A 26,015-nucleotide genomic window follows, 5' to 3' on the forward strand; every position below is an offset into this window, starting at 1 on the left:
GGACCCACATGAGTTCCCATAGTGACATCTTTCATTTGGAGAAAGTGAGTGGAGTCAAAGGAGAAGTTGTCCAAAGTAAGAACAAGTTCAGCCAGACGGAGGAGAGTGGCGGAGGATGGGGATAGGTTGGGCCTTCGTTCATGGAATAGGCGGAGGGCCCGCAGGCCGTCCTGTTGTGGGGGGTGGGGGGGGGGGGGGGTGGTGGTGGTGGAGGTGTAGACGGACTGGAAGTCCATGGTGAAAAGGAGACAGTTAGGGCCGGGGAACTAGAAATTGTTCAAGTGGCGCATGGAGTTGTAAGATTCGTGGATATTGGTCGGAATAGACTGGACGAGGGGAGAGAAAGTAGAGTCAAACTAGGAAGAAATAATTATCCGGGGGCACGAACAGGCTGAGACGATGGATCTCATGGGTCAGTTCTGCATGTGGATCTTGGAAGGAGTTAGAAGCGGGGTTGGGGGACAATGAGGTGGAGGCCTTGGGGAGGAAGATCTCCAGAGGAGATGAGGTCATTGACGGCCTGGGAAACTATGGCTTGATGTTCGGTGGTGGGATCACGCTCCAAGGGAAGGTAGGAGGAGGTATCGGAGAGTTGGCGTTCAGCTGCCGCTAGGGAGAGGTCTGTTCGCCTCACAACAACAAGAGCGCCGCCATTGTCAGCAGGTTTAATGACAATGTCAGGGTTGGACCTGAGAGAACGGAGTGCTGCGAGTTCAGATGGAGGGAGGTTAGAGTGAGTGAGGGGAGTAAAGAAATTGAGACGGCCGATGTCACGCCGGCAGTTCCCAATGGAAAGATCAAGAGGGGGTAACAGGATAGAGGGAGGGGTCCAGGTGGAATGAGAAATCTGAAGATGGGAGACAGGGTCCGCTGTGCGGGGGGAAGACTCCTGGCCAAAGAAATGGGCGCGGAGGTGAAGGCGACGGAAGAAGAGCTCAGCATCGTGTCGAGCTCGAAACCCATTGAGGTGGGGGCGTAAGGGGATGAAACTGAAGCCTTTGCTGAGGACTGACGTTCGGGGTCAGAGAGGGGAAGGTCAGAGGGAATGGTGAAAACACGACAAAGAGATTGGAGGGAGGGGTGGGGTCAGAGGAAAGTGAAGGGGAAGAAGGATCGGGAGGGGTGTTGGAATCTAAGAGTTGTTGAAACTTGCGGTCCTTGACATCTAAAAGGAAGGAAAAAAGTTTTTTGTTGAAGCGCCGGATGAGGCGAAGGATGAAATGGAACTGCGGACCAGGACAGCTCTGAAGTAGAGAGAGTCGGTGCTGCTGAAGAGAGAGTGTTTGATCAGGTTTCTACTGAAACTCACTTTCTCAGCAACTGTGTCCGGCTCCGACTTATTCCACGTGGATTCCAACTTAAATTCCACCCTTCATGTTTCGGATCCACCCATGATTCCAGATATCTCCATGATATTCAGCGTTCCTCCAACCACTGCTCCCGCCGCTTCCTGAGATCCACGCTCAACGCCACGCACCGCCACATGCTCACTCTCGACCTCTCTCTCCACGCATGGTTTTTATCCCATCCGCGCCATTATTGCATTTACCGTTTGATGTGTTGGTTCCTTCATTATATTCATCCAGAAGTCCTGGGTTTCAGTCCAATCCGAAGCCACGGTGGATGAATTTTGCATTGCTCACTGAACTCTGCTCAAATCAGCAAAGTCCTGATTGGCGGCCGGAGGTGTTGCGAGTGTAAGATGTGAATAACGTGAAGTATCAATCAAAGTGCACAATTTCTGTTTAATCTTCAACCTTTTCCAGTTCTGACGACGGATGATCGACCTGAAACGTTAACTCTGTTTCTCTCTCCACAGATGCTGCCTGACTTGCTGATTATTTACAACATTTTCTGTTTTTTTTTTCAAATTTCCAGCATCGGCAGTATTTTGCTTCTGATATCTCCTCATGTGGTTCAGTGTCAAATTTTTTTGAAAACGTGACTGTGAAGCCCCTTGCGATCTTTTGCTACCTTAAAGGAGCTTTATAAACATCACAGGTAGAGCAGTTCCAGTTGTGGTGTGGCGCCGTGATCGTATAGTGGTTAGTACTCTGCGTTGTGGCCGCAGCAACCTCGGTTCGAATCCGAGTCACGGCATAGTTTTTGTCTTCTGCCTCTCTTGCTCATCGAATGCAGGAATATATCAATCTTTAATGCATGAAATAAAACCAAATATTCCATCAAATCCCAGCACTCTCACATGCCTGTACTTCATGTGCCGTCGTTCAAACCCGCCTCTTCTCCCAGCTTTTTCTTCCTTCCACAGTCAATAGGCCGCCTTTACTTTCCTCCTTCCATTTCATGAACATTGCCGACTCTAACATTCACTTTCACGATCTTATGCCTTTAAGTTTGTTCTGCTCCGACCGCCGTTTCTATTGGGCACATGTCCCATTCGCACCAATGTTCATTTGTGCCTTGAAACCAGTCGATACATTTCGATCTGTGTGACCGCTCGACAGACAAACACGACGAAAGCAGGGCTGGTCTCTGGAAAGACAGCCGCCCGAATGTTCACGAAATTCACTTGGGTGATCTTGTGATCCAGGGGATGGTAACTGAAGAACTGGTTTTTGTTTTGATGCTTGTTGGCTCTTTTCTCTAAACAGTTGAGTTGTGTGAGTGACGGGCAGCGCTCCAGAGCTGTGAATGGCGGTTGAAAGGTTCACATTTGGCAAGTTGGGGCGGTGCAGTAAGATCGGAAGTGTTCCGCCTTGATCTTAATCGTTCTGTTGAAGCGTGAGATTGAATCAAGTAGAGGATAAATGTAAAGAGCGCCTGTGGGGAAAAAGGAGCGATGACAGGCCATGAGCAGAAGGTCTTTCAAATTCTCGTGGCGCAGGACGCTGTGTGTGGAAACGGCAGATTTTAAAGCGCGTGTGTCGGAAAGTAAAGTGCGATCTTGTGTGTGAGAAGAGCACAAGAAAGTTGTTCTTGAAGCTGCGCCCTTGAGGCAAGTTGCAGGTTGTCAGGAAAACTGCGATAGTGAAAGCTCAAAAATAAACCCTGAAACTGCTCTCAACACTCAGCAGGTCAGACAGTATCTGTGGAGAGATACTCGCTTTCCCAGGGCCTCATTGTGCATTGATTAATATTAAAGACCTGCACAAGATGGACGTGTTGTCCCTCAACAAGGCTGGGACCAATTTCCAGGCAGGGAAGTTCCTCTTGACTGAACAGAGAGCAATGCCGGCCGTTTTTGGGCGTCAGCTATTTTCAATCTGTATTAACGACTTAGATGAAGGGACCGAGTGCAATGTGTCCAAGTTTGCTGACGATACAAAGATAGATAGGAAAGTAAGCTGTGAGGAGGACACAAGGTGTCTGCAAAGGGATATAGACAGGTTAAGTGAGTGGGCAAGAAGGTGGCAGGTGGAGTATAATGTGGGGAAATGTGAGGTTATTCACTTTGATGGGAAGAATAAAAGAACAGAATATGTTTTAAATGGTGAGAAATCATTAAACGTTGGTGAAATTAAAAAGGAAAATAGGAAAGCAAAGAGAGGGCATGAAAAAATAGGCCTCTTGCGCATCCACGATTTTCATCGCTCCACCATTGGCGGCCGTGACTTCAACCGACTGGGCCCAAAGCTCTGGATTTCCCTCCCTAAACCTCCCCGCCTCTCTCCCTCTCTCTCCTCCTTCAGACACTTAAAACCGACCTCACCTGTCCCAATATCTCCTTATGTGGCTCGGTGTCACATTTTGTTTGATAATCGCTCCTGTGAAGCGCCTTGGGACGTTTTACTCCGTTAAAGGCGCGATATAAATGCAAGTTGTTGTTGTTGTTGGGGTGGAGAAAGGGTTTTCTTTCTTTTTATCACTCTTTTCTATCTCTCCATTTCTTTCCTTTCTCGGACTCTGTTTTCCGGGTCTGTTTACTGACACACATTACAATCTGTGTCACTCGGTGTCGAACAATGTGAGGCAATGTGTTTTATTCCCGCTGTGTTATCTCTCTGGCGGTTTGCTGATAAATGTTTAACTCGCGGCCTGTTCCCGTTAATGGTCACAAGCAGTAACAGACAGACAGAGCGTGTCTGACCGCCCTGAGATGTGGAAAAGGCATCAGTTTCGGACAAATGCATCAAATCAAATGTTCATCGAGCACCGAGAAAGACAAAAACCAGAGAGAAAGGCAGAAGGAAATCGAGAAATAAAAGCTAAATACAGACATCCTTGATGTCTCTCTATTCCATCCCCAACCGTTCAGTGTCGGGTAAAAATGTCAGTGCAAATAAATGTTCGAGAATCGGCCCAAAGAAGAAGAAACAAAATAATCCAAAAACTGCCGAAACCCGGGATCGAACCAGGGACCTTTAGATTTTCAGTCTAACGCTCTCCCACCTGAGCTATTTCGGCCCCACATTAAACGCACCTTTGTGTCAGCCTCTTGGAATAAAATATAACCCCGGGTGGAATTGCCCCTCCCGCCCATTCCTCACTTCGGGAGAATGAGACCGACCATCAAGGAGAGATTTTCTGATCCTGTCGTTGAATCTCATTTATATTAAACATTCCTTGAACTCTCTGCCGGGGGGATTCAGAGCTGGGGTTCGCCATGAACCAGCTTCCCCTCAATTCCCAGCTTTATCAGTGAATCGACCAACAAACGCTCGACAGAGCTCAGGTTATATTAATAATAAAAACAGAAAATGCTGGAAATACTCAGCAGGTCAGGCAGCATCTGTGGAGAGAGAAACATCCTTTCAGGTCGATGACCTTTCATCAGAACTCTCTCCACAGATGCTGTCTGACCTGCTGAGTGTTTCCAGCATTTTCTGTTTTTACTTCAGATTTCCAGCATCTGCAGCATTTTGCTTTTGTTTTGCAGCTTGTATTAATGTTCTCCTGATGATATCTTAATATTATCTTGTTTTTGGGCCATTTTATCAGGTTCATGGACAAATTCTTCCATCATCCCTTCTCCCACATCGCTCCTCTCTCTCATTCATTCTTTTCTCCTTTCAATCCAGGACGGGAATCAGAGCTCACCCCCCGAACCCTCCGCACACAGACCCCCGTCTACCACCCCGTGTGATCCAAGAGACAATTCAATACATTACACTCTGTATAAACACAGAAAGCTGACACACCAGGGGAGATCGCACAGTTTTGGACACGGAGTGAAATAAACTGAAGTGTTTATAAAAAGTTACAGATCACAACACGTGTCTCTGTCTCTCTCCGCCATCCCGGCCTGTGCGGGGTGAGCTGATCTCAACTGGTGTGGTCCTGAGTCCCACACAGAGCAGGATAGTCACATGTTCAATCTCCAGCCTGCACTGAGTGAGCTGATCTCACGAGGTGTGCGACTGAGCCATGGTGCAAGAAAAGCCGAGGCTCAGTCCTGGGCCTGTGCCGAGTGAGCTGACTCAATGTGTTCCTGGTAATTTTCATCAACATCTATGAATGTGGCAGCACAAGTTGGTGAAACCTTTAAAACAGCATCCGGTTCCTTGGCTTAATAATAGAGAAATAGAGCACAAAAGCAAGGAAGTTATGTGAAACGTTTATAAATCATTGTTCAGGCCTCATCTGAAGTATTGTGTCCAATTCTGGGCACTATAATTTATTAAGGAGGTCAAGGTCTTGGAGAGGATGGAGAGGAGATTTCCCAGAATTATACCAGGGATGGGGTTTAGTTGTGTGGAGAGACTCGAGAACCTGGGATTGTTCTGCTTCGAGCAATGAAGGTTAAGGGTAGAAGTAATCCACGTGTTCAAAATTAAGAGGGGTTTTGATCGAGTAAATAAGGAGAAACTTCACCCACTGGCGGGAGGGTCGACAACCAACGGACGCAGATTTAAGATAATTAGCAAAAGAACTAGAAGGGAAATAAGGAGGTTTTTTTACACAGCGAATTGTTATGATCTGGAACGCACTGCCTTAAATGATGGTGGAGCTCGATTCAATCGTAACTTTAAAAGGAGAATTGGATAAATACTTGAGTATCTCCCCACAGATACGACCTGACCTGCTGAGTGTTACCAGCAGTTTCTGGGTTTATTTTTGAGCTTTCACTATCGCAGTTTTCCGGACAACCTGCAACTTGCCTCAAGGGCGCAGCTTCAAGCACAACTTTCTTGTGCTCTTCTCACACACAAGATCACACTTTACTTTCCTGCACACGCGCTTTAAAATCTGCCGTTTCCGCACACAGCGTCCTGCACCACGAGAATTTGAAAGACCTTCCGCTCATGGCCTGTTATCGCTCCTTTTTTTTCTTTCAACCGCCATTCGCTGCCCGTCGCTCACGCAACTCAACTGCTGAGAGAAAAGAGCCAACAAGCATCAAAACAAAAACCAGTTCTTCAGTTACCATCCCCTGGATCACAAGATTCCCCAAGTAAATTTCGTGAGCAATCGGGCGGCTGTCTTTCCAGAGACCAGCCCTGCTTTCATCGTGTTTGTCTGTCTGACTGTGGAAGGAAGAAAATGCTGGGAGAAGAGGCGGGTTTGAACTGTGAAACATCAAGTACAGGCATGTGAGAGTGCTGGGATTTGATGGAATGGATAGGTTTTCGCCACCAACAAAAAATATTTCTTGTGTATACTTAAGATTGATATATTGCTGCATTTTATTAGTGTGTGTGGCAGAGGATAAAAAGTTATGCCGTGACTCGGATGCGAACCGAGGTTGCTGCGACCACAACGCAGAGTACTAACCACTATACGATCACGGCGCCACACCTCAGTTATAATTACAGCACCCGAACCACAGCAATAAGCAGCGCCTCAAACTGTGTCAGAACAGCGGTCCAGCCCCTCCCACGGCCCATCCTTTAAATATCCACCCAGCAATTTCACCAGTGCTGGTTTCATCAACTTGTGCTTCTTTTTGAATTGTTCTCGGTATTATCTGTCCTGATCCTTTACTTGGCCCACTCGAATCCTAGAATCATAGAAAGACAACAGCACGGAAGGAGGCCATTCGGCCCATCGAGTCCCCGCCGGCTCCATGCAAGAGCAATCCAGCTGGTCCCACTCCCCCGCCCCATTCCGGTAGTCCTGCAATTCCTTTCCTTTCAAGTACTTATCCAGTTCCCTTTTGAAGGCCATGATTGAATCTGCCTCCACCACCCCCTCGGGCAGTGCATTCCAGATCCTCATCACTCGCTGTGCAAAAAAGTTTTTCCTCATTTCACCTTTGGTTCTTTAGCCATTCACCTTAAATCTATGCCCTCGGATGCTTGACCCTTCCACCAATGGGAACAGTTTCTCTCCATCTGGTCTGTCTCGACAATTCATGATTTTGAATACCTCCATCAAATCTCCTCGCAACCGTCTCTGTTCCAAGGAGAACAGCACCAGATTCTCCAGTCTATCCACGTAACGAAAGTCCCTCATCCCTGGAATCATTCTTGTAAATCTCTTCTGCACCCTCTCTAAGGCCATCAGATCTTTCCTAAAGTGCGGTGCCCAGAACTGGACACAATGCTCCAGTTGTGGCCAAACCAGTGTTTTACAAAGTTTCATCATGACTTCCAAAATGTTTTACTCTGTGCCTCTATTTATAAAGCCCAGGATCCCGTATGCTTTTTAACCACTTTCTTAACCTGCATTGTCACCTTTAACGATTTGTGCACATATACCCCCAGATCTCTCTGTTCCTGTACCCCTTTTAGAGTTGTGCCCTCTAATTTATTTTGCCTCCCCTCGTTCTTCCTACCGAAATGTATCACTTCGCATTTTTCTGTGTTAAGTTTCATCTGCCACGTGTCCGCCCATGCCACCAGCATGTCTATATCCTCTTGAAGTCTATCACTATCCTCCTCACTGGCCACTCCCTTCCAGGTTTTGTGTCATCTGCAAATTTTGAAATTGTGCCCTGTACACCCCAGTCCACGTCATTAATATATATCAAGAAAAGCAGTGGTCCCAGCACCGACTACACGGCATCTACACATTTGTCCAATGCCTCCAGAGTGAAGCGGGATCACTTTTCACTCGTAAACCAGCAACCCTGATGTTAAAATCATCTGCCGGAGAAAGACGTGATTTCAGCGCGGTGACACTGTGCCAGAGTAAAGTTCAGTTAATGTGATTGCCGAGTGGCGAGGGAGTCAAAGGATATGGGGAAAAGGCGGAAAAGTGGAGTTGAGGTAAAAATCAGATCAGCCATGATCTCATTAAATGGCGGAGTAGGCTCGAAGGGCCAAATGGCCGACTCCTGCTCCTATCTCTTATGGTCTTATGATCTTATGGTGGTGAGAGGGTGGATTTGGAACTCCTGTGCGGTTGCTTTGCGCAGGTAACACGAATTGTTACAAACTAAACCATTAATTCACCGAGCTAAAGTTTGAGGTTGCAGCGACAAGAACCTGATTACATTAATTACAGGAAATTAATGAAACTCTGTGAAAGATGAATAATTGTTGTAATCGCCATTGATCAACCGATAACTTTCTGCTGCAGACTGACAGAAACACTGACATGGACACTGGGTGACAGAGAAACTTTAATCAGTTTCAACAACAACAACTACAAATACAACGTCCATTTATATCACACATTTAACGTAGCAAAACGTCCCAAGGGGCTTCAAAGGAGCTTTTTAAACAAAATTTGACACCAAGCCACAGAAAGAGATATTAGAAGCAAAATGCTGCGGATGCTGGAAATCTGAAATAACAACAGAAAATGCTGGAAATAATCAGCAAGTCAGGCAGCGTCTGTGGAGAGAGAAACAGAGTTAACGTTTCAGGTCGATGACCCTTCGTCAGAAATGGAAAAAGTTGAAGATTAAACAGTTTTTAAGCAAGTCCAGAGTCAGGAGAAGGGATGGGGGAGGAAGGGGAGGGGAGGAAAGAACAAAAGGCAAGGTCTCTGATAGGGTGGAGGGCAGGAGTGATTAAATAACAAAAGGGATGTTGGTGCAAGTCAAGGAGGGTGGTAATGGGACAAGTAAAGAAACAAAAGATGGGTCCAGAGGAGCTGCAAATGGCAACATTAGAACCATAACCAGCACTTGGTCTCCGAAAAAAATGGGAGCAGTGTTTATGATCTCGAGTTGTTGAAATCAATGTTGATGTCAGAAGGTTGTAAAGAGACTAATCGAAAGATGAGGTGCTGTTTCTCGAGCTTCCGTTGAGCTTCATTGGGACAGTGTAAGAGGCCGAGGACAGAGAGGTCAGAGTGGGAGTGGGACGGGGAATTAAAATGGCAAATGACCGGCAGGTCAGGGTCAAGCTTGTGGACTGAGCGGAAGTGTTCAGCAAAGCGATCACCCAATCTGCGTTTGGTCGCCCCAATGTAGAGGAGGCCGCATTGCGAGCAGCGAATACAGTATATTAAGTTGAAAGAAGTACAAGTAAATCACTGTTGCACCTGGAAGGAATGTTTGGGGCCCTGGGAGGTGGGAACGGAGCAGGTGAAAAGGCAGGAGTTGCATGGGAAAGTGCGGTGGGAGGAGAGCGGGTGTTGGGGGTGATGGAAGAGTGGGCCAGGGTGTTGAGGAGGGAGCAGTCGCTTCAGAATGTTGAAAGGGGAGTGGAGGGGGTGTTGTGTTTGGTGGTGGCATTCCGCTGGAGGTGGTTGAAATGGGGGAGGATGGTACGTTGTATGTGGAGGCTGGTTGGGTGGAAAGGAAGGACAAGAGGAACCCTGTCGTGGTTCTGGGAGGGAGGGGTGAGGGCAGAAGTGGCGGAAATGTGATGGACACGGTAAAGGGCCCTGTTAACTACAGTGGAGGGGAATTATCGGTTGAGGAGAAAGGAAGACTGATCGGAAGCACTGGTGTGGAAGGTGGCATCGTCAGAACAGATGTGATGGAGACAGAGAAACTGGGAGAAGGGAATAGAGTCCTTACAGGAAGCGGAGTGGGAGGAAGTGTAATCAAGGTAGCTGTGAGGGTCGGTGGGTTTATAATAGATATTGGTTGACAGCCTATCCCCAGAAATGGTGATAGAGAAGTCGAGGAAGGGAAGGGAAGATTCGGAGATGGACCGTGGGAAGGCGAGGGAAGGGTGGAAATTGGAAGCAAACATGATTGGAGCAAGAGCAGGAAACGGCATCGATACAGTCATCAATGCAGCAGAAAAAGAGGTGAGGGAGGGGAGCTGAGTAGGACTGGAACAAAGAATGTTCCAATTATCCAACAAAAAAGGGAGGCATAGCTAGGACCCATAAGGGTTCCCATGGCAACACCTTTTATTTGGAGGAAGAGGCAGAGGGCCCGCAGGACGCCCTGGTGGGAGATGGAGGTGTAGACGGACTGGACGTCCACGGTAAAAAGGAGACAGTTAGGGCTGGGGAACTGGAAACTGTTTAAGTGGCGGAGGGTGTCGGAAGAGTCGCGGATGTAGGTCGGAATAGACTGGAGGAGGGGAGAGAAAATAGAGTCGAGATAGGAAGAAATTGGTTCCGTGGGACGAGAACAGGCTGAGACGATGGATCTACCAGGGCAGTCCTGTTTGTAGATCTTGGGAAGGAGGTAGAAGTGGGCTGTGCGGAGTTGGGGGACTGTGAGGCTGGAGGCCGTGGGGGGAAGATCTCCAGAGGAGATGAGGTCAGTGACGGTCTGGGAAACCATGGCTTGATGTTCGGTGGTGGGGTCATGGTCCAGGGGAAGGTAGGAGGAGGTATCGGAGAGTTAGCGTTCAGCCTCCGCAAGGTAGAGGTCTACTCACCTCACAACAACAACAGAGCCGCCCTTGTCAGCAGGTTTAATGACAATGTCAGGGTCGGACTCGAGAGAACGGAGTGCTGCGAGTTCAGAGGGAGGTAGGTTAGAGTGAGTGAGGGAAGTAAAGAAATTGAGACGGTCGATGTCACGCTGGCAGTTCCCAATGACAAGATCAAGAGAGGGTAAGAGGATAGAGGGAGGGGTTCAGGTGAGAACGAAAATTCTGAAGATGGGAGAAAGGGTCCGCTGTGCGGGGGGAAGACTCCTGGACAAAGAAATGGGCGCGGAGGAGAAGGTGATGGAAGAAGAGCTCAGCATCGTGTTCATCTCGAAACTCATTGAGGTGGGGGCATAAGGGGATGACGCTGAGGCTTTTACTGAGGACTGACGTTCGGTGTCAGAGAGGGGAAGGTCAGAGTGAATGGTGAAAACACGACAAAGAGATTGGAGGGAGGGATGGGGTCAGAGGAAAGTGAAGGGGAAGAAGGATCGGGAGGTGTGTTGGTATCTAAGAGTTGTTGAAACTTGCGGTCCTTGACACCTAAGAGGAAGAAAAAAGTTTTTTTCATAAAAGCGCCGGATGAGGCGAAGGATGAAATGGAACTGCGGACCAGGACAGCTCTGAAGTAGAGAGAGTCGGTGCTGCTGAAGAGAGAGTGTTTGATCAGGTTTCTACTAAAACTCACTTTCACAGACACATCTCCTTCCTCAGCAACTGTGTCCGGCTCCGACTTATTCCACGTGGATTCCAACTTAAATTCCACCCTTCATGTTTCGGATCTGCCCATGATTCCAGATATCTCCATGATATTCAGCGTTCCTCCAACCACTGCTCCCGCCGCTTCCTGAGATCCACGCTCAACGCCACGCACCGCCACATGCTCACTCTCGACCTCTCTCTCCACGCATGGTTTTTATCCCATCCGCGCCATTATTGCATTTACCGTTTGATGTGTTGGTTCCTTCATTATATTCATCCAGAAGTCCTGGGTTTCAGTCCAATTCGAAGCCACGTGGATGAATTTTGCATTGCTCACTGAACTCTGCTCAAATCAGCAAAGTCCTGATTGGTGCCCGGAGGTGTTGCGAGTGTAAGATGTGAATAACGTGAAGTATCAATCAAAGTGCACAATGACGCCCCGGTAAAGCGAGTATCTCTCATCGGATATTACTGCACCGCCTCAACTTGCCAAATGTTAACCTGTCAACCGCCATTCGCAGCTCAGTCGCGCTGCCCGTCGCTCACGCAACTCAACTGCTGAGAGAAAAGAGCCAACAAGCATCAAAACAAAAACCAGTTCTTCAGTTACCATCCCCTGGATCACAAGATTCCCCAAGTAAATTTCGTGAACATTCAGGCCGCTGTCTTTCCAGAGGCCGGCCAAAGAAATGGGCGCGGAGGAGAAGGCGCCCATTTCTTTGTCTGTCGAGCGGTCACGCAGATCGAAATGGTTTCAAGGCACAAATGAACATTGGTGCGAATGGGACATGTGCCCAATAGAAACAGCGGTCGTAGCAGAGCAAACTTAAAGGCGTTAAATTGTAAAAGTGAATGTTAGAGTCGGCAATGCCTCAGGATGTGCCCATGAAATGGAAGGAGGAAAGTAAAGGAGGCCTATTGATTGTGGAAGGAAGAAAAATCTGGGAGAACAGGTGGGTTTGAACTGTGGAACATCAAGTACAGGCATGTGAGAGTGCTGGGATTTGATGGAATAAATAGGTTTCCGCCAGCAACAAAAAATATTTCTTTCATGTGCTAAAGATTGATTTATTGCTGCATTCTATTAGCAAATGTGGCAAAGGATGAAAGAGGTAAATGAAACAGTATTGAAACTCGTATTCGAGCCGAAGTTACTGCGATCATAACGCAGAGGATGAACCACGATAGGATCACGGCAACGAACATCAGGTGGGGCAGTCGTGCCCGAACAACAGCAATGTCGCGCACGGTGCTGCTCGGAAAAGAAGGATGTTTGGTCATCTGGTTAAAAAATAGGCATTTTAAATTCTGGCAGTGGTGGGATTCGAACCCACGCCCCCGAAGAGACTGGAGCCTTAATCCAGCGCCTTAGACCGCTCGGCCACACTACCACCTAATACTAATGTGTTCAGCATCTGCTATCTGGTGATTGAAATGTGGTTTTCTTGCTTTTTGACCTTTGAATCCAGGATTTTCCATTGAACGAATAAAATAAATGGACTTTCTGAGCAATGTTCATTCGACGAGGTGGCCGATTGGTTGAGGTGATGGTCTGTTTATCCATTGTGCTCTGCACGCATGGTTTTGTATCCCATCCGCGCCATTATTGCATTTACCGTTTGATGTGTTGGTTTCTTCCTTATATTCAATCAGAAGTCTTGGGCCTCGGTCCAATCCGAAGCCACGGTGGATGAATTTTGCATTGCTCGCTGAACTCTGCTCAAATCAACAAAGTCCTGATTGCCGCCCAGAGGTGTTGCGAGTGTCAGATGTGAATAACGTGAAGTATCAATCAAAGTGCACAATGACGCCCCGGTAGAGCGAGTATCTCTCCACAGATACTGAGATTTATTTATTTATGCAACTGTCATTTGCAAAAGAAACAAATGTATTTTTTGTATATCTTTACAAGTAATGAAAACCCCATTTTGACCAATTCCTTCTTACTGTCGTGCTGAGTATCCCCGCCTATCCCCTGGGAGACTGGTGTTCCATTCTCTGATGAGGATGTTATTGCTGCCTTGAAAAGCTTCACTTTCATTTATCTGTAATATTGGATGTGGAAAATACAATGAAAAACTGACTCGGCCTTGCCCACTTCCAAAATTTGATTTCACAGCGATTTTCAAATCTGCTCTCTGCCTCACTTTTCAGCTCGATGTGAGAACCACAGTAATGGGCAAGAAATAAAACGGAGAATCTCGGTGTGAACAGACCGGGTCTCAGTCACCAGCCCGAAACAGAGAGAGGCGGACCGACAGAGAGAGGAACGGAGAGAGACAACCATCTTCAGCCAGAAGTGCCGGGTGGATGATCCATCTCGGCCTCCTCACGAGATCCCCACGATCACAGAATCCAGTTTAACATCGAGGTGAAGAGTGACGCAGAGAGCAGATTTTAAAACCGCTGGAACATCAGCAAAATTAAAGTGAGGCAAGTGGGAGTCAACTCTGAGTCAGTTCCACACTGTATTTTCTGCAGATAAACAAATGGGATAAAGTTATAAACTCCTCATCGGGGAATTGAACCCCGGTCTCCCGCGTGATAGGTGGGGGATACTCACCACTATACTAACGAGGAACTGCTGCATTGAATGTACACTCATCCCAGATGGTGTTCGACATGCTTCATGTGTCAGTGCATTTCTTTTAACTATTTATTTGATGACAGTTTGTTTAATTGTCCACGGGCCACTGTTGTAAGAACCTTTCACATTTCCATCTCTTGATTAGACAACGAACAACTGACTCTGTCTTTCTTCTGTTCTTTCTTTCTCTCTTATCGTGGTGAGTTGCCCCGCCTTCGTCCGGGGTTTAATTTCCCGACAGGGGGGAAGCATTTTTAAGACGCCAACTTTTAATTTTATGTCTTCGGCTGTCTTCTTCTTACAAAACTACAGAGAAAAATAGAACAGAAAAAAAAATAAACAGGTGATTGTCACAATCAGAATATGATTGAACGGAGACGGGTTGTGGGCTGGATGCACGCTGTGTTACCGAGCGATCACTCATTGCGATTTTAACTGAGCAGTGGTTAAGATGATAAATTTTAAATCCATCGTTAGATTTGCACCTTCACCTCGTTTAAAATGGGTTCCTCAGTGATATAAATAAACCGATAACAACCCCGAAACGCCAGCGGGTATATTTTTTCCAATACTGAGTGACGGTCTCAATTTCCATTGAAATTTTCAATCAGCAAATCCCAGCGGTCGTTATGAGTTTGACAAACTAATTTATGTACTTGACTGTTTCCTGGAAATGATCAAAATGGGGTTTTCCTTACCCATACAGATATATAAATAAACACATTCGGTCATTTCGCCAATGACAGTTGGATAAATAAATAAATCGCAGTATCTGTGGAGAGATACTCGCTTTCCCGGGGCGTCATTGTGCACTTTGATTGATACTTCACGTTATTCACATCTCACACTCGCAACACCTCAGGACTTTGCAGATTTGAGCAGAGTTCAGCGAGCAATGCAAAATTCATCCACCATGGCTTCGGGTTGGACCGAGGCCCAGGACTTCTGGATGAATACAAGGAAGGAACCAACACATCAAACGGTAAATGTAATAATGGCGCGGATGGGATAAAAACCATGCGTGCAGAGCACAGTGGATTAGGAATCCATCACCTCAACCACTCGGTCACCTCGTCGCATGAACATTGCTCAGAAAGTCCATTTATTTTATTCGTTCAATGGAAAATCCTCGATTCAAAGGTCAAAAAGCAAGAAAGCCGCATTTCAATCATTAGATAGCAAATTATGAGGAAATATAATCAACTGGTAGCGTGGCCGAGCGGTCCAAGGCGCTGGATTAAAACTCCAGTCTCTGAAGGGATATGGGTTCCGATCCCACCGCTGCCAGAATTTAAAGTGCTTAATACTTTAACCACATCACCAAACATCCTTCTTTTCCAACCAGCACCGTGCGCGACATTGCTGTTGTTCGGGCACGACTGCCACAGCTGATGTGCGTCGCCGTGATCGTATCCTGGTCCATACTCTGCGTTGTGGTCGCAGGAATCCGAGTTACAGTACAGTTTTGTTTACCTCTTTTGTCCTCTGCCACATTTGTGAATAGAATGCAGCAAGAAATAAATCTTCAGCACATGAAAGAAATTTTTTTTGTTGCTGGTGAAAACCTATCCATTCCTTCAAATCCCAGCACTCTCACATGCCTGGACTTGATGTTCCACAGTTCAAAACGGTCTGTTCTCCAGGCTTTTTCTTCCTTCCATAATCAATAGGCCGGCTTTCCTTTCCTCCTTCCATTTCAGGGACACTTTCATACGGCATTGCCGACTCTAACATTCACTTTCACGATCTTATTTGTTCTGCTACGACCGCTGTTTCTATCCCATTCTCACAGTTTTTCTTTCTCCGTCGCGTCTGTTCTGACGATGCCACTTTCCACAACACTACTTCTGATATGTCTTCCTTTTTCCTCAACAGAGGATTCCCCTCCACTGCAGTTGACTTGGCCTCGACTGTGTCCGTCCTATTTCCTGCACTTCTGTCCTTATTCATTCCACTCCCTCCCAGAACCACGGTAGGTCCCCTTGTCCTTACCTTCCACCCCACCAGCCTCCACATTCAACGTATCATCCTCCGCCACTTCCACCATCACCACAAACATCTTCCTCTCCCCTCCCCTTTCAGCCTTCCGAAGGGACCGCTCCCTCCAGGAAACCCTGGTCCACTCTTCCATCACCCCCAACACTCGCTCTCCTCCCCTCGGCACCTTCCCATGCGAGTGCAGGAGATACAACACCTGCCCTTTCACCTCCTCCCTTCCCACCTTCCAGGGTCCCAAACATTCCTTCCAGGTGAAACAGCGATTTATTTGTAATAGCTTTGCTGAACACCTCCGCTCAGTCCACAAGCGTGACCCTGAGCTTCCGGTCGCTTGCCATTTTAATTCCCCGTCCCACTCCCACTCTGAACTCTCTGTCCTCGGCCTCTTACACTGTTCCAATGAAGCTCAACATAAGCTTGAGAAACAGCCCCTCATCTTTCGATCAGGCTCTTTACAACCTTCTGAACTCAACATTGATTTCAATAACTTCAGAGCATAAACACTGATCACATTTTTTCGGACAGCAAGTGCTGATTGTGATTCAAATGTTGCCATTTACAGCTCCTCCAGACCCATCTTTTGTTTCTTTACTTGTCCCATTACCACCCTCCTTGCCTTGCACCATCATCCCTTTTGTTATTTAATCACTCCTGCCCTCCACCCCATCAGAGACCTTCCCTTTTGTTCTTTCCTCCCCTCCCCTTCCTCCCCCATCCCTTTTCCTGACTCTGTGCTTGCTTAAAAACTGTTTAATCTTCAACCTTTTCCAGTTCTGACAAAGGATGATCGACTTGAAACGTTAACTCTGTTTCTCTCTCCACAGACGCTGCCTGACTTGCTGATTATTTACAGCATTTTCTGTTTTTATTTCAAATTTCCAGCATCCGCAGTATTTTGCTTCGAATATCTCCTTCTGTGGCTCGGGGTCAAATTTTGTGAAAAAGCTCCTGTGTGGCGCCTTGGGACGTTTTGCTACGTTAATGGTGCTATTTAAATAGTTCGGGTAGAAACTCTCTCACTGACATGTGGTGCCGTGATCGTATCGTGGTTAGTACTCTGCGTTGTGGCCGCAGCAACCTCGGTTCGAATCCGAGTCACGGCATAGTGTGCGCTGCTTCTTTTATTCTCTCCCGCGCGAGCAAATATAATACAACAATATATCAAAATTGAACACATAAGAAAAACATTTTTTGTTGGTGGCGAAAACCTATTTATTCCATCAAATCCCAGCACTCTCACATGCCTGTACTTGATGTTCCAAAGTTCAAACCCGCCTCTTCTCCCAGCTTTTTCTTCCTTCCACAGTCAATAGGCCGCCTTTACTTTCCTCCTCCCATTTCATGGACACTTTCCTGCTCCATTGCCGACTCTAACATTCACTTTCACGATCTCACGCCTTTAAGTTTGTTCTGCTCCAACCGCTGTTTCGATTGGGCACATGTCCCATTCACACCAATGTTCATTTGTGCCTTGAAACCAGTCGATACATTTCGATCTGCGTGACCGCTCGACAGACAAACGCGACGAAAGCAGGGCTGGTCTCTGGAAAGACAGCCGCCCGAATGTTCACGCAATTTACTTGGGGAATCTTGTGATCCAGGGGATGGTAAGTGAAGAACTGATTTTTGTTTTGATGCTTGTTGGCTCTTTTCTCTCAGCAGTTGAGTTGCGTGAGCGACAGGCAGCGCAACAGAGCTGTGAATGGCGGTTGAAAGGTGCACATTTGGCAAGTTGGGGCGGTGCAGTAAGATCGGAAGTGTTCCGCCTTGATCTTAATAGTTCTATTGAAGCGTGCGATTGAATCGAGTATAGGATAAATGTAAAGAGCGCCTGTGGGGAAAAAGGGGCGATTACAGGCCATGAGCGGAAGGTCTTTCAAATTCTCGTGGTGCAGGACGCTGTGTGCGGAAACGGCAGATTTTAAAGCGCGTGTGCAGGAAAGTAAAGTGCGATCTTGTGTGTGAGAAGAGCACAAGAAAGTTGTGCTTGAGGCTGCGCCCTTGAGGCAAGTTGCAGGTTGTCAGGAAAACTGCTATAGTGAAAGCTCAAAAATAAACCCAGAAACTGCTGGCAACACTCAGCAGGTCAGGTAGTATCTGTGGAGAGATACTCAAGTATTTATCCAATTCTCCTTTTAAAGTTACGATTGAATCGAGCTCCACCATCCTTTAAGGCAGTGCGTTCCAGATCATAACAATTCGCTGTGTAAAAAAATATCTCCTTATTTCCCTTCTGGTTCTTTTGCCAATTATCTTAAATCTGCGTCCGTTGGTTGCCGACCCTCCCGCCAGTGGGTGAAGTTTCTCCTTATTTACTCGATCAAAACCCCCCTTAATTTTGAACACGTGGATTACTTCTACCCTTAACCTTCATTGCTCGAAGCAGAACAATCCCAGGTTCTCGAGTCTCTCCACACAACTAAACCCCATCCCTGGTATAATTCTGGGAAATCTCCTCTCCATCCTCTCCAAGACCTTGACCTCCTTAATAAATTATAGTGCCCAGAATTGGACACAATACTTCAGATGAGGCCTGAACAATGATTTATAAACGTTCAATATAACTTCCTTGCTTTTGTACACTATTTCACTATTATTAAGCCAATGAACTGGATGCTGTTTTCACGGCTTGAACAAATCGTGCTGCCACATTCAAAGGTTATATTAATAATAAAAACAGAAAATGCGGGAAACACTCAGCAGGTCAGGCAGCATCTGTGGAGAGAGTTCTGATGAAAGGTCATCGATCTGAAAGGATGTTTCTCTCTCCGCAGATGCTGCCTGACCTGCTGAGTGTTTCCCGCATTTTCTGTTTTTATTATTAATATAACCTGAGCTCTGTCGAGCGTTTGTTGGTCGATTCACTGATAAAGCTGGGAATTGAGGGGAAGCTGGTTCATGGCGAACCCCAGCCCTGAATCCCCCCGGCAGAGAGTTCAAGGAATGTTTAATATAAATGAGATTCAACGACAGGATCAGAAAATCTCTCCTTGATGGTCGGTCTCATTCTCCCGAAGTGAGGAATGAGCGGGAGGGGCAATTCCACCCGGGGTTATATTTTATTACAAGAGGATGACCCAAAAGATCAGTTTGCAGTGGGGCCGAAATAGCTCAGTTGGGAGAGCGTTAGATTAAAGATCGAAAGATCCCTGGTTCGATCCCGGGTTTCGGCAGTTTTGGGTTATTTTGTTTCTTCTTCTTTGGGTCGATTCTCGAACATTTATTTACACTGACATTTTTACCCGACACTGAACGGTTGGGGATGGAATAGAGAGACTTCAAGGATGTCTGTATTTAGCTTTTATTTCTCTATTTCCTTCTGCCTTTCTCTCTGGTTTTTGTCTCTCTCGGTGCTCGATGAACATTTGATTTGATGCATTTGTCCTGAACTGATGCCTTTTCCACATCTCAGGGCGGTCAGACACGCTCTGTCTGTCTGTTACTGCTTGTGACCATTAACGGGAACAGGCCGCGAGTTAAACATTTATCAGCAAACCGCCAGAGAGATAACACAGCGGGAATAAAACACATTGCCTCACATTGTTAGACACCGAGTGACACAGATTGTAATGTGTGTCAGTAAACAGACCCGGAAAACAGAGTCCGAGAAAGGAAAGAAATAGAGAGATAGAAAAGAGTGATAAAAAGAAAGAAAACCCTTTCTCCACCCCAACAACAACAACTTGCATTTATATCGCGCCTTTAACGGAGTAAAACGTACCAAGGCGCTTCACAGGAGCGATTATCAAACAAAATGTGACACGGAGCCACATAAGGAGATATTGGGACAGGTGAGGTAGGTTTTAAGTGTCTTAAGGGAGGAGAGAGAGGTAGAGAGGCGGGAGGTTTCGGGAGGGAAATCCAGAGCTTTGGGCCCAGTCGGTTGAAGGCACGGCCGCCAATGGTGGAGCGATGAAAATCGTGGATGCGCAAGAGGCCTGAATTGGAGGAGCTCAGAGATCTCGGAGGGTTGTCGGGGTGGAGGAGGTTACAGAGAAAGGGAGGGGCGAGGTCATGGAGGGATTTGAACACGAAGATGATAATTTAAAATTTGAGATGTTGGTGGACTGGGAGCCAATGTAGGTCAGCGAGCAGAGGGGTTCTCCTCCTGAACGGTGGTTTGAATATTTGGGGGGCGGGGCTGTGATAAATATCTCGATTTAATATAATGATCCCACTTTTCAACTACCCCGAATTATTACAATGCTGACCTGGAACAATCTAGAACATACCGCAAAACAAGACATTCAGATCAAAGGTCACTTTTGCAAGGAGTTTAAAAGATTCTTCTAAGAAGGAGAAGGCTCAATAAACGGACTGTGAACATTTCATGACGGCCGATTTATTTATGTCCAGGGACAGGGATGAGACACATGAAATGTTTCACACATTTCAAATCTCCCCGGTCAGACTGCTGATTGTTTATTGATCAGGAAGATGGCTGGTAATAATCTGAGACCCAGTGAAGAGGTGAGAACAGAGCAGCAGGGAATGATCCCAGAACAATAGGAGCCAGCAGCTCACCGTCTGGTCCCTGTGTCAGGGACAATACACAACACCTCAGCTCCAGACCAGGAACAGAGAGCTGCTGTTAACGTGGCCCAGCCCTCGCAAACTGCTGCAACTGTGGGATGGAAATCAGACTTTGGGTCTCGGAGGCTGCTTTAGGGGCTCAGTGGCTCATCGAAAGAATAATTTCTATTAAAGAGCAAGGCTCTGCTCCATTACAGACTGATACTGTACAGTACATGGCAGAGTAAAGCTCCCTCTACACTGTGCCATCAAACACTCCGGGGGACAGGTGCATCAAGGGTTCGATCAAGATCAAATCTCCGTCCACACAGTCACAGAGGATGTCATTTGTGACTTTGACAAGGGCCGTTTCAGTACTGTGGCAGGAGTGGAAACCTGATTGGAGGGATTCAAACATGGTGTTGTGGGAAAGATGGACATGGATTTGGGAGGTGGCAACACTTTGGAGAGGAAAGGGAGGTTGGAGATGGGGTGGTCGTTTGCAAGGATACAGGGGTCAAGGGTGGGTCTTTTATGAAGGAGGGCGATGAGAGCAGATTTGATGGGGAGGGGGACAGTACCTGAGGAGAGGGGACCGTTAACAATGTCAGCTAACAGGGGGCCAGGAAGGGAGGTTGTGTGGTCAGCAGTTTGGTGGGAATAGGGCCGAGGGAGCAGGATGTTGGTCTCATTGTCAAGAGAGCTCAGCGAGGGCATGAGGGGAGATAGGAGAGAAATTTGGTGGGCTTGGGAAAGGAGGAGAGCGGCAGAGGCAGCTGAATGGATGGTCTCAATCTTAGTGACAAAGAAGTCCATGAGCTCCTCGCACTTTTTATTGGAGGTGAGGGTGGAGGAGTGAGGGGAGTGGTGTTTAAGAAGACGGTTTGTAGTGGAGAAGAGAAGCCGGGGGTTATCTTTACATTCCAGGATGATCATAGAATAGTGAGCAGTTTTGTCAGAGGAGACAGGACCCAATAGTGCTTTATGTGGTCCAGGCAGATCTGGCGATGAATGGCCAAACCAGTTGTCCACCATAAATGTTCAAAGCTGTGTCCCTTGGACTTCGGGGAGAGGAAATGAGGGCAGACCCAGGGGGAACGACCAGGGTGAGGGGGAGTGATGGTTTTAATGGGTACAAGAGCGTCAAAGGTGGAGGTGAGGGTGTGATTGAGCAAATCAGTAGCTGCAGAAATGTCGTGGTGAATGGAGGGCCAAAGACTGGACAGTTGGGAATTTGAAAGTGCCGTTGTAAGTGACTTGGGGGAGAGTTTTTTCCAGGGATGAACACAGAAGGAAGTGGGTTAGTCCCACTCCCCGGCTCTTTCCCCACAGCCCTGTGAATTTTTTCACGTCAAGTATTTATTCAATACCCTTTTGAAAGTTACGATTGAACCTGCTTCCACCTTCCTTTCAGGCAGTGCATTCCCGATCATAACAACTCGCTGTGTAAAGAAATCTCTCCTCATTCCCTCGCCCGTGGCTTTTTTGCCCATTTATCTTAAATCTGTGTCCTCTGATTATTAACCCTCCCATCACTGGAAACAGTTTCTCCTAATTTACTCTATCGAAATCTTTCATAATTGTGAACACGTCCATGAAATCGCCCTGCAACCTTCTGAGTGTAGTCTCATTGCCCTTCCTGCTGCTCCTTCCTTCAGTTCCCATGTGGTCTAGCGGTGAGGATTCCAGGTTTTCACCCAGGCGGCCCGGGTTCGACTCCCGGTGTGGGAATAACAGCCTTTTAGTCCCAGCCTCACAATTTGCCTGCAGTCCTGGCTGTGGCTGCTGCTTCCTCCCTCGCTTCTGTGTCAGTCCCACAATCACACTGAGAAATGAGGCAGTCCACAGCTCTTAAAGGGACAGTGCACCGAAACCCCAACCCTGCAAGCTGAAGGGAAGCAAGCAACAATGTCCGGACAGGTCACTCAGCAGCTCATGGCCAAGTGTTTGACTACAATCCTTTTATCATTTACTGTAAAACCCGAGTCTCAGTGAAACACACACAGAACATTCTGGAAACACTCAGCGAGTCAGGCCGAATCTGTGGAGAGAACAGACCAATGATCTGAGAGTCTCAATGAGACAAGGAACGAGACACGGGCTCTTCACAAATTGTCACGGGATCTTTTACACTTCGGAGCAGAAAGAGGGGACCCCCATTAAACACTTCATTCAAAGGACAGCACCTCTCACGATGCAGCTCCCTCTCAGCACGACACAGTCAGTCTGGATCATGTGTCCCAGTCCTGGAACGGGAGCTGGAACCCACACCCTTCTCAACACCAGCCTGACTCCCTGGGGTTACTCTCACCCCCGGCTAGTCATGAAACAGACTGTGCCACTCCCAGAGTAACTGATGACCACAGCCTCAGCCCTGGGTCCCGGTCTGCACCATAACCGCAGCCTGTTACCGCTCATAGAAAGTGGCGTGGGATTCCTGAGTTCATTCTGTGATGTGCATTGGGGGAGTGGGACAACATGGATTGATCTTGCATCGAGCTGGCATGTACTCGATGGGCCGAATGGCCTCCTTCCGTGCTGTAACCTTTCTATGATTCTATGATTCCATGTGGGTGGAGAGGGATACAAGGAAGTGATCAGAGATGGCCTGATCCATGATTGACACGATCGGGAGTAGAGAGGCCACGTGCGATGGCAAGGTCGAGGGGGTGGCCATGAATATGGGTCGGGGAGTTTCTATGCAGTGAGAGATTAAGGGAGGATAAAGTATCACATAATAGACTTGTTTTAAAAATTGAAGCCCATGGGATTAAACGGACAATGGCAGCGTGGATATAAAATTGGCTCAGGAGCAGAAAACAGAGAGTAGTGGTGAACGGTTGTTATTCAGACTGGAGGCAAGTATACAGTGGTGTCCCCCAGGGCTCGGTATTGGGAGCACTGCTCTTTTTGATATATATTAATGACCGGGAATTGGGAGTACAGGGTATAATTTCAAAGTTTGCAGATGACACGAAACTCAGAAATGTAATAAACAATGTGGAGGACAGTAACAGACTTCAGGAGGACAGAGACAGACTGGTGAAATGGGCAGAAACATGGCAGAAGAAATTTACTGCAGAGAATTGTGAAGTGATACATTTTGGTCGGAAGATTGAGGAGATTAAATATAAACTAAATGGAACAATTTTAAATGGAGTGGATGAATAGAGAGACCTGGGGGTGTCGTTACACAAATCTTTGAAGGTGGCAGGACAAGTTGAGAAGGCTGTTAAGAAAGCAAATGGGGCCCTGAAAGACATCCAATCGGTTCAAAACAGCGACTCTTTTTCTTCTTTTTCTTTTTTTCTTCTTTTTTGTGTGTTTTTAGGCCCCCCTTTTTCAGAAGTGGGGGGGGGGGGGGGTTAAGGTTTGTTTATGTGCAAAAACACCCAAAGAAAACCAAAAACCAGTGTCAAATTAAGATTTTATTATTTTTGTCCAGAATGCACTCCAGCCCCTGCAGTGCCCACCGGTCGGGGAAACCGGGGAGTAAGTGAACTCCAGCTCCCCAACTCACCCGGCACCGTGCCCAGAGACCGGGAGAAGGGGCTCCCCCCGCCCACACCGCCACCAACCGACCCGGCAGGTGAGACGTTTTTATTAAAACCGTCCACCAGGTCGAGCAGGTCCTGGGAGATGTCGAGCCGCGAGCGGGCGAATTCAGCCTCATCGGCCTCGCCCACCCCGGCACCCAGGACGCCCGACCCGGTGAACTGTATACTCTCCTCCGTGCCCGGATCCGCGACCCCCCTCATAGGCAGGGTCTCCCCATTCCCCCCAGGAGGCACGGGCTCGGTCTCCTCCCCCCGAGTGGTGGACGACTCCCGCCGATGGTGTGAAATGGAGGGTGGGGCCCCAGGATCCGCGTCAGGCACCAACTCCCCTTCCACGGGGGGCCGTCCCTTTGCAGGGTTCCCCTCCGCTTCCAGGGAGTGGCGCCGCGGAGGGAGGGTCTGCTGTGGCCCCCTCCTCCGCTCCCTCCTGACCAACGATCTGCCCGGCCTCCATCGCGACCACGAGATGTAGATCGGCCGCGGTCACGATCGCAGCCTCGGGCTCACTCGATTGTTCAGCATCTCGGGGACCAGCCTCCAGATGTTTGATTTTCCTCCCCGCCTTTTTTCCGCGAGGGTGCCCTCCTTCCCCCCCGGCGGAGGCCTTGTGTTGTCTTTTTATTCTTCGAGTGTGTTCATGTGCAGTAAACAATAAACCCAGAATATGTGTCATAATAATTTTTTCCCTTGTGTTTTCGGCCCTCTTTCATAAGAAGGGGGGGTTTGGGTGGTTTTTTTTGTCGACTGGAAGTTCAGTCAGAATGAGGCTTTTTTTTCCCCCTTTTTCCTTGTGTGTTTTTAGGCCCCTCTTTTATGAGCAGGGTGGGGGTTTAGGGTGTGTTCATGTGCAGTAAACCAAAAAACCCAAAATAAGTGTCAAATAATAATTTTATTATTTCGGTCCAGGATGCACTCCAGTTTCGTCTAGTTTTCTCGTTTAGCCTCATCTGGGACAATTGGAGTCAGGTGACTGCATGTTCTGTATAAAAGGTGCTGGTTGGTGGGTAAAGTGATAGTTGAGTTGTTTGGTATCATGGGGGATTGTGTGGTGAGGGGTTAATCACTGTGACACTGACAACTTGCTGCGCAGAGCAGAGCAGAGCACAGCCAGTCAGAGGAGAGGAGACGAGACGAGACGAGAGGAACCATCGACAGGGAAGGAGGGAGAAGGAGAACACCATCACCATCAACATCAGCCGTGAGGGGTGTGCTGCTGCCGGTTTCGGCCATCAAAACAGAGGGAGGAAGAGGAGGTCGGCGCCGTGAGGTGTGGACGGCTGGAGGTAGGGGGAGGAAGAAGACCTTAAAAGGACAGGGGGTTTCCCCCCAAGTGTCTGGCCCGGGACAGCTGGAGCTGCCTGGGTGAAGTTACTTTTCTTTTGTTTCCATCCTTGGAGGACTGAGCCTCGGCAGCTCCAGCTGTCTAGGGGAAGACATCTCCTCCCCCCTGCCCACCGGAAGAAAGAAGGTGCAACCCCGCCCCTCTTCAACCGACTTCCTCAGCGGCCCAGCCCTGCGGACTCCCTCCTTTCCCTTTTATTTCTGCCATCCCTCCCTCTCTCGCTCTCTAGCACGATCTTCAACAAAAAACAAAAAAAAACATCGGACAAAGAAGCCCCTCTCCCAACCGAGTACTGGGATACGGGGGAGAGGCGGTTTTCTGTCAATGTTTAACTCCAGGCCATTTCCATCAGTTGGCCTAACAACATGGCGTCACCATCCTCGCCGGTGCCCGGACCCAGCAGGACGTATGCGGGGGTTGCCTCGGCGGCTGCTCCTGCCGCTCCTGCTGGGCCGGCACCTTTCCGCCTCATCACGAGGAAGCATGGGGTGAAGAGCTATGCCCACCCCAACATGACCATTGAGGCCTGCGTTAAGGCCATGGCCGAGGTTGTCGGCCCCTCGGCCATCGTTGCGGCCTCCAAGGTCTACGGGAAGGCTGTTGTCTTTTTGAGGTCTGAGCGGGCGGTGTCCCTGGCCCTGAGCAAGGGGCTCACGGTGGGCGGGACTTTCCTGCCGGTGGACCCGCTG

General features: G+C 48.0%; 1 protein-coding gene and 5 non-coding genes across 7 annotated transcripts in view; 4 read left to right on the forward strand and 2 right to left on the reverse strand.

The window, feature by feature from the left end:
* Positions 1 to 26,015, forward strand: part of LOC137309379 (ferritin heavy chain, oocyte isoform-like) — a 176,879-nt gene that overhangs the window by 86,163 nt on the left and 64,701 nt on the right. The gene's annotated exons all lie outside the window — the stretch shown is intronic.
* Positions 2,029 to 2,100, forward strand: trnah-gug (transfer RNA histidin (anticodon GUG)). Its single transcript has one exon. It is a non-coding gene; the product is annotated as a tRNA-His (tRNA).
* Positions 4,293 to 4,365, reverse strand: trnaf-gaa (transfer RNA phenylalanine (anticodon GAA)). The gene has a single exon. It is a non-coding gene; the product is annotated as a tRNA-Phe (tRNA).
* trnal-aag (transfer RNA leucine (anticodon AAG)) lies at positions 12,640 to 12,721 on the reverse strand. The gene has a single exon. It is a non-coding gene; the product is annotated as a tRNA-Leu (tRNA).
* Positions 19,016 to 19,088, forward strand: trnaf-aaa (transfer RNA phenylalanine (anticodon AAA)). Its single transcript has one exon. It is a non-coding gene; the product is annotated as a tRNA-Phe (tRNA).
* On the forward strand, positions 22,087 to 22,158 carry trnae-uuc (transfer RNA glutamic acid (anticodon UUC)). Its single transcript has one exon. It is a non-coding gene; the product is annotated as a tRNA-Glu (tRNA).

This window comes from Heptranchias perlo, unplaced genomic scaffold (genome assembly GCF_035084215.1).
Source record: "Heptranchias perlo isolate sHepPer1 unplaced genomic scaffold, sHepPer1.hap1 HAP1_SCAFFOLD_163, whole genome shotgun sequence".
In the NCBI taxonomy this organism is placed as follows: domain Eukaryota; kingdom Metazoa; phylum Chordata; class Chondrichthyes; order Hexanchiformes; family Hexanchidae; genus Heptranchias; species Heptranchias perlo.